This window comes from Mus musculus, chromosome 1, assembly GCF_000001635.26.
Source record: "Mus musculus strain C57BL/6J chromosome 1, GRCm38.p6 C57BL/6J".
In the NCBI taxonomy this organism is placed as follows: domain Eukaryota; kingdom Metazoa; phylum Chordata; class Mammalia; order Rodentia; family Muridae; genus Mus; species Mus musculus.
In genome coordinates, this window is record NC_000067.6 from 98,164,757 (window position 1) to 98,173,318 (window position 8,562).

Genomic DNA, 8,562 nt, shown 5'->3' on the forward strand with positions numbered 1-8,562 from the left:
CTTCAGAAAGGTTGTACTAATCTTATGGGCATGAGACAAAACTATTAGTTTCCTGGTGTCTAAAGGTTTGACTGACCTATCCTTAATTAAGAAAACAGTGGCAAAGGGCTAGAGAGATGGCTCCGTTAGTTAAGAGCACTTAGCATTCTTGCAGAAGACCAGAGTTTAGTTCTCAGTAACCACATGGTGGCTCACAGCTGTAGTTCCAGTTCTGGGGGATCTCATGCCTACGTCTGGCATCCACTGACACCAAGCAAACATGTGATACATAAACATAATTTTTATTAAAAAAGAAAAGGAAATCAGGGACAGGCCATTTAATCCTGCATGGGGGAACTGCAGAAGGTGCCCAGGCTAACCCCGAGACACTATGAAGACAGAATGTGTGCCAGAGAGGCAGGAAAGACAGAGAGGAGCTATCTGAGGGCTGAGGTTAAATGTGGAAGATGTTGCCACCCAGTGGTATTGGTGGGGTTGAGTGCAGCAGCCTGCGGAGTCAACAGAAACTAAGACCCCAAACATGCCACCAGGCCACTGAATCACCTTGGCTCTGAGCAATGATGGAGACCTGAATTGAAGAATTCATTTCCTGGACTGGACCTTTTTGAAGGACCATCGTGGTCTGTGCTGCTGAGTGGGTCAGTGGTCCTGAGGTGGTCAGGACCAGGTTGATGTCTAGGGTCCGTGCTGCACCCTGAAGCCAGGTCGATGTCTGTGGGTCATGCTACCACTCGAGGCCATAATTTCTGAGTGGCCTGTGATGCTATCTGAGGATGTGGTGGGACTGGGGCCCTTGCCACTACTGAGGGCCATGACTGGGTCTGAGGTCTTACAGCAGCCGGAGTCTATGTTGGTGTCTGTGGCCTGTGTTACCACTGGAGGTTGTTGGTATGCCCCTGGCCTATGCCGCTGAGCCATGTTGATTTTGTGGGCTGTGCTGCCCACAGGCTGCTGCAGAGGGGTCATGACTGGGCTGAGGTCCTGCTGCAGCTGGGGTCTGTGATGATGTCTGTGGCCCATGTTACCACCAAGGCTATGTCTGTGATCTAAGCTGTAGTCTGAAGCCATGTTGATGTGAGTAGCCTGCACTGCCACCTGAGACTAGATTTGATATCTGTGGTTGGAACTCCCTTCAAGGGCCTTGTCTGGCTCCATGGCTGGCTCTACTGCCATGGCCCAGGGGCCATGTTTGTGGTGAGAGCTGTTATCAGAAGCTATACAGAATCTCATGATGTGTCCCCGCTGACTGTATAAGGCAAGGAAGATACTTGGGCAGTAATATCAATAACTACAGATGCACAGTTGACAATGAGGAACACGTCCCCTTCTCTGCCCCAAATAAAGCAACAGCCTAAAAAGGAAGCCATGAAGAGAACTCTTAAAGTGTGATAACATTGCTCTCACAGTTGATGACTTTTGGCAGAGGTTTGGCAATGGTTCAGTGAGTATACAATAAAATACATCAGACTTCTTGTTTGTTTGTTTTTGTATTGCCGTTTTGCTGAGAGGGGAGGTCACAAGTGTGTGTGTGTGTGTGTGTGTGTGTGTGTGTGTGTGTGTTGGGGGGTGGGGCAGACATGGAAAGATAGGGAAGTGAGTGTGATTGGGGCATATGATGTGAAAAGTCCCAAAGACTCAATCAAAATATTATGTTGGGAAAAAAAGAAAAGAAAAGGGGAAGAAGACAGTAGTCATGCCAGAGCACTGCTCCCGGGACTTAGTCCCTCATGCTCCTCTCACCGGTATTGAGGTCCACTGCCTATGTACCTGCTCCACAAAGCTCTGTCATCAGTATAGCAGCAAGGAAAGTGTTTCAAAATGCCAGCAATGGCTTTCTGTTTTCCTGATACCGGACCCTGAGGCGAAGGGGTTCTCTGGTTGTGTGGACTATCTCATTGTTCCCATTCTGTTCAGTGTGTTACATGTACTGAACATATCTCTGTCCTTCTTCCCAGTGTGCCTACTAGGTACTTACAACGCCTGATGAGGACACACTGCAGGACCTGTCCATATGTGTTAACACCAGACTAGGGTTTATTACATCACCAGTGACCAGTCTCTTTTTTTAGATCTATCTATCTATCTATCTATCTATCTATCTATCTATCTATCTATCTATCTATCTATCTATCTATCATCCATCTCTATCTATCTATCTATCTATCTATCTATCTATCTATCTATCTATCTATCTGTCATCTATCTATCTATCTGTCATCTATCTATCTATCTATCTATCTATCTATCTATCTATCTATCTATCTATCTATCTTCTTGGTAAAACTACCAAACCCCTAACTGGGTGACTGCTTTCATTTTTCAGTTGGCCTACCAGTCTTACTAATGTTTAGTTGTCTGACGTCCCATTTATCTGGATTTTGTGCCACAAGATTCAAAATTTTGAATCTAATCTAGACCTTAAAAATTGGGTAACAGATATGGAAAATTATGAGTTATGCATATGAATCTACTTGGAATAAAAGTGGAAAAGGCACAAATAGCTTGTTGCATAAAAAGCACAGCAGCGAACTGGACTGTAGAAAGCAAACCAAGGGCACTAATTTTCATTCATTTGGGTCTATGCTGATTTGCAATTGAAGAGGAATTTGCATTCAGAAAGCTAGAGTTATCTACAAGTAAGTTTTACCCACACCCCCAAATTATGGTCGTAAGTGTAGTTTGAACAATACATCTTGATTGTAACAAAATAGGAAGAAATTTCATTAAAGCAAGAGGTCTGCCCAAATTGATCAGCTGCCCATTTTCTTATCTATGTTTACTGTAAATGCTTAAAGAAATAGACTGTACTAGAAATGTCCCAAATCACTAATGTGTCAATTTTAGTTTCTACCGTTATCAGCACATATTTTCTGATGATGATACACAATAGTCCTAAAATGCATTTTCTCTGCCTTATTGAGGTTAAAATTAGCATAAGCAAAAAGCTATAAGATACAAAGACTCAAGTAACCACTGATGGGTTTCCTTTATTTCTGACCACAAATAACCCAGTTTATTTTAAAAATAGTAAAATAAAAAATTAAGGACTTTTAATGACAACAACTAAGGTTATGCTGTAGTCTGAACAGATGAAGTTCTGCTAGCGACAGTCACAATGGCAGTCCTCCAAGGTGTCTAAGTAGTAGTATATTCTGTTTGAAGAACCAAAGGTCTTCGTACCTCTGAAGACACTCTTTCTCCTATTCCTACCCGTGTTGGTGCCACCCCAGCTATTACCACATTGCCCTAACTGGAGCTCTTTCCTTTGTACTACTTCTTGACTTCCTCTTCTGACGAGCCAGGCATGAGTGCCTTGATCATCCATTTGAACAGATTTCAGGATAAAGTTGGAGTGAGAGAATCAAGTGGTTGAAAAATATTTCTACTAATGAGTTGTAAGCTCTGAGATAGCTCAACCTAGACCCAAGTTTTAGTACTGAAACCTCCCATGACACACAAAGACCTTCTTTCCCCAGAAAGAATAACCTGGAGGCTAACATGAAGAAAGAAACAGAGCTGGCAGGCCAATAGTGACTCAGTAGTTCATTTCCTGGTTCCAGCTACCTTGTCTGGTCCTATTTTATGAATGAACAGTGATGTCCCATCACTGCTTAAATTAGTTTAGGCTGAGTTTAATTTGAAATTAAGAATCTTTATACATGGCTGGACTATCTACTCATATACTTTTGGTGTACAATTAAATTAATCTAAATGGAAGCATAGTTAAGTACATTTTCTAGGTTTTTCTTACTTGAGATGTTCAACAAGATTTTTTTTTAGAAGAAAAAGTATCAGATTGGAGATGTAGCTAAGTAGGGAAGTACTTGCTAGAATCTTCAAGTCATCCTTGAGGTCCTGAATTTGCGTCTGACATAAAAACTCAAGAAAGGAAGAAAGACAGAAAGACAGAAAGAAAGAAAGAAAGAAAGAAAGAAAAAAGAAAGAGAGAAAGAAAGAAAGGAAGGAAGGAAGGAAGGAAGGAAGGAAGAAAAAAGGAAAGAGTGAAAATCTTAAAAATCCAGTAAAATATGTATGATGCTAAAATAATTTTTCTCTTATAAAAATAGTTCTAATATTTAGAAACCAAATTTATACCTATCTAGATTTCAAACTGTAACAAAGGAACTTGGATGGTAAATATGTTTTTCATAATAGCATTGAGATATTGCTTTCTTTCCCATAGAATAATTGATGGAACGTTTCCCTTATTTCCTATGCTAGAGAATAAACACATTTCTCCCCACTTACATGAAAGAAATTATCTCAAATAAAATCAGAAGCAGATCTTGACCTCTCTCTTCTGCAGACTTTTATAAGAGCTCTTTGAGGATATGTAGTGTCTTGCGAGAGAGCCTAGGTTGTGCATATTTTATCTGTGTAAGAATGGATCCAAAACCTGTACACTCACTAGGTAAAAATGACTGAAATGAATAAGTGACTGGAAGATTGACAGAGCCCATGCAACTTATTTTCTTGGTACCTGGGGGCAGGGGGTGTGACCCTTCATCCTGTTGTCTCTAGGTGAACTCTTTCTCCAGTAGCATCCCCATCCCATTTACAAATGCTGAAAATAGACTTTAAAAATATTTAACATAAAAGCACTTAATGTCTTGCTATAGACAACACAAAATCAAAACCAAAAAACAACAAACAAATAGGGAATAAAAACAAGATCTGAAAGCAGTGTCTTGTTCTGTAAGTTTATTTACAGTTGCAGTGAGCTGGAAGGAGATACTGCATTGTGGGATTGATGGATGAGTGAGGGTTGGTGCCAGATGTTGACCATGACAGGTGCATAATAAAAATGCCCTTTGTGGTTTTCCCTCAGAATTCCAAGTCTATGTAGAAATAGGGGAGACAGCTGCCTGTTCTTTCTCTCACTGACAGACTGCTGTAGCTTCTGGAACTTTCCCTTTTATAAAATTTGGAACATTACTTTTGTGAAATTGTCAATGCTTTATCTAAATGTTTTTCACAAGCAAAAAGAAAATTGTAGGGAGTGCTTTTTATGTCGGTTTACTTTATTGGATGGCTACACTGTCTTGCAATTCCTGACTATCTGTCTTTTGGTGCATAAGTCACAAAGATTATTAAAAACAAAGTAAAGCTATCGATTATAATTTCTGGCCTACACAATACCATTTGCCAAGTCCTTCTTTCTATCGGGTTGGCCTATGGCTACCATAGTTTGACAGCTATGAGCCCAGTGTTGGCTTATATTTGGAATTGGTGGCTTCAAGGAGGTCCTCACTGGTACACACTATGCAAGTTGCGTGACTTCAGCTTACAAGGTAAGACAGCATCAAAACCAAGCTACCACTGATCTCTAACAGGATGTGTACTCAGTTTATTCAACAGAACAAATGTCTGTGCTGAGATCTGCCTTAAAGCTTGGAGTGTGGGGCAAATGCAAAGCAGAAAGTCAGTGGTCTCTTCAGAAAGATAGTATGCCTAATCTATGGCAGATTTAGGCTGAGTCTGGACATTGAATGTGAGAGAAGAGGAAAGAAGGGATCCAAATGAGAAAATGGGCTCAGATCCAACAGGGAGCACACTGAGGTTTTGCCCATAATTTTAAGGCAATTAATAATCAAACAATTCCTGAAGTTTGATGTTATACTCCTTTTTGTTGGCATCAAAATGTTACATGTGGTCAAACAACCTTGTTTAAAGATTTTTTTTTTTAATTTTGATGTATAATGAGAGTTAACGGTTGGGATGATATGTATAGCTATTTTGCACCATAAATCCTCCACTAGTGGAAAATGTGGAAACCAGGAGAAAAGAGTGTATGACCAGGGGCAACAGCCTGAGTAGGTCTTGAAGTTTTATATTTGTTCTTTCCCCATGTTGAAATATGCTAAAAATGTCCTGTAATGGGGCCCTTGTGCTAAAATGTAGATTTGGTCTTTGTGAGTTGTGAATTCCCTAATACATTCAAAAGTGGAAATGAATAGATGTTCATCCTGTTAGTCAGACCTTTTACAAAGTATACATAGACATTAGCAAATCACCGGAAAAACTGTTTTAAAGAGAGGAGAAAATGAAAGCTATTTACATTTATAAAAATACCTTTCACCTTTATGTCTTCATCTGCAGAGGAGGTATACAGACTTCCATCTTGCCTTTGAGGCTTTCTTCAAAGTTTACTCTAGGAACATTGAAACGTGACTTTAATCCTTCAGGGTAGCTACTGATGTACAATTTCTTGAGAATAGTTGTTCCTTTTTTGTTCTCAATGCAGAACAAACCTTTCTAAAGCCTCTTTAACCACAATCAAGCCCTAGGAAGGAAAAGACTATCCTAGGTGTCTTAGTTAGGGTTTTACTGCTGTAAACACACACCAAGACCAAGGCAACTCTTATAAAGACAACATTTAATTGGGGTTAGCTTACAGGTTTACAGGTTTAGTCCATTATCATCAAGGTGAGAACATGGCAGCATCCAGGCATGAGGAGCTGAGAGTTCAGATCTTCATCTAAAGGCTGCTAGCAGAATACCGACTTCCAGGCAGCTAGGATGAGTGTCTTAAGCCCAGGGCCACATTTACACACCTACTCCAACAGGGCCACATCTTCTAAGTGCCACTCCCTGGGCCGAGCATATACAAAGCATCACTAGGTTTGTGAGAATAACAGGAGACTATAGACCTGGATAGTTATTTTTTTTCTAGAGAGTTAAGAACAGAGTTGGGCATTATGAAACTGTACTGGATTTGGCAATGGCCAGATTTGGCATTATTTCCTGGCTCTAGCCCTTACTAGTGAGGTTATTGTGGGTAATAAATTTAATATCTTTGAAGGTCTGTATCATCATCTATAAAATGCAAGCTGGCAATATATCCATTATGCAGATGTGACCATACATGGTGATTTATACAGTGTGAATATCTAGTGAACGAATCTGACAGATTTAAGCATTGAGGAGACAGTGTGTCACACTGCAGCCCAGGCACACCTAGGACTCACTATATGATCTTGTATGGCTTCATGCTTGTGACACTCTGATTACAGGCATGACCCATAGCACTTGGCTCAATTTTGGGTTTCTATATATCTGATGTTGTCTCATCTACAAGCGTTTCCTTGTTATTAAGTCAGATAGAATTACCACTAATGCTTTCTTTTTAAGTTGGTAACAAACCAAACTTCTTTTGAGGACTATCATGACCTTGGGATTATGGTCTGGCCACTAGCCAAAGAGTGAGAAGCAAACACACTGGCAAGCTCAAGGGAGTGAAATGGGTGGATCAGGCTTACCATCAAAGGCAAGAGAGGAAGCCAAGTGCAGTCAAGGGAAGTCAGTGTCTTTCTGAGGAGTCGACACTCAGTTAAACTTGATAGATATTTTAAAACTAGCCTGACCTAGAAAGGAGAAGTTGTTCCCATTGTACATAAGAGACAAAGCTAGAGAGTGAAGGCAAAAACCAAGAACGAGAGTGGGCACCAAAGGAGGCCACAGAGCAGAAAGCAGTTGGGCTTTACCAGATGTGACGGATGTGACACAGAGGTGAGACCATGACAGACAAGGCCGTCAGGACACAGACTGACCTAAGAACCCTCATGAGTATCCCAGCTCACAGCTAACTATTATATAGAAGAGGTGAATTGTAGAAGAGCTAAGGAAAATCGAAGAGAGAATCATGGAGAATGGAAAGGGTTTATCCTTTGATAGCCTGGTATTATGCTCCCAACCCTTTCTTATCTATAGGTGGGATTTGTTTCTACAACACCATGGCCCAATGATAAGATTCCAGTTTTACAACTAAATAAAATAAATTGTTACTTTTGCCTCAACTAGTGTGTGATTTTTTTATGTTTAATCACTGTTTAATGTCATTGTTGAAAATGTCTGTTCATATTTATCATGTTTTTTTTCTTTACTTTATTACTCATTTGATATTTATTTATTTATTTATTTATTTATATTGGATATTTTCTTTATTTACATTTCAAATGTTATCCCCTTTCCTGGTTCCCCCTTCCCGGAAACCCCCTATCCCATTCTCCCTCCTCCTGCTTCTATGAGGGTGTTCCTACACCCACCCACCCACTCCCACCTCCCCACCCTCGATTCCCCTACACTGGGGCATCTATAGAGCCTTCATAGGACCAAGTACCTCTCCTCCCATTGATGCCTGACAAGGCCATCCTCTTACCTATGTAGCTGGAGCCATGTGTATTCCTTGGTTGGTGGCTTAGTCTCTGGGGTGGGGGTGGGGGTTAGTTGGTATTGTTTCCCCACCAGGACTAGAGATCTGACTCATGTGAATGTAGACGTCCTAGGCTTTGCTAGGGGATTTTTCCTGAGGTGGAATAAAAATCCCAAATCTGAAATGTTTCTGTATCGTTCTCAGTAAGGCCTAAGAAAACCTTGGAACCCAAACTGTATATGCCTCAGTACAGGGGAATGCCAGGGCCAAAAGGTGAAAGCGGGTGGGTAGGGGAGTGGGGGGGAGGGGATGGGGGACTTTTTGGATAGCATTGGACATGTAAATGAGGAAAATACCTAATAAAAAATATTAGAAAAGAAAAAAACCCCTAGAAAACCTACTTAAAGTCA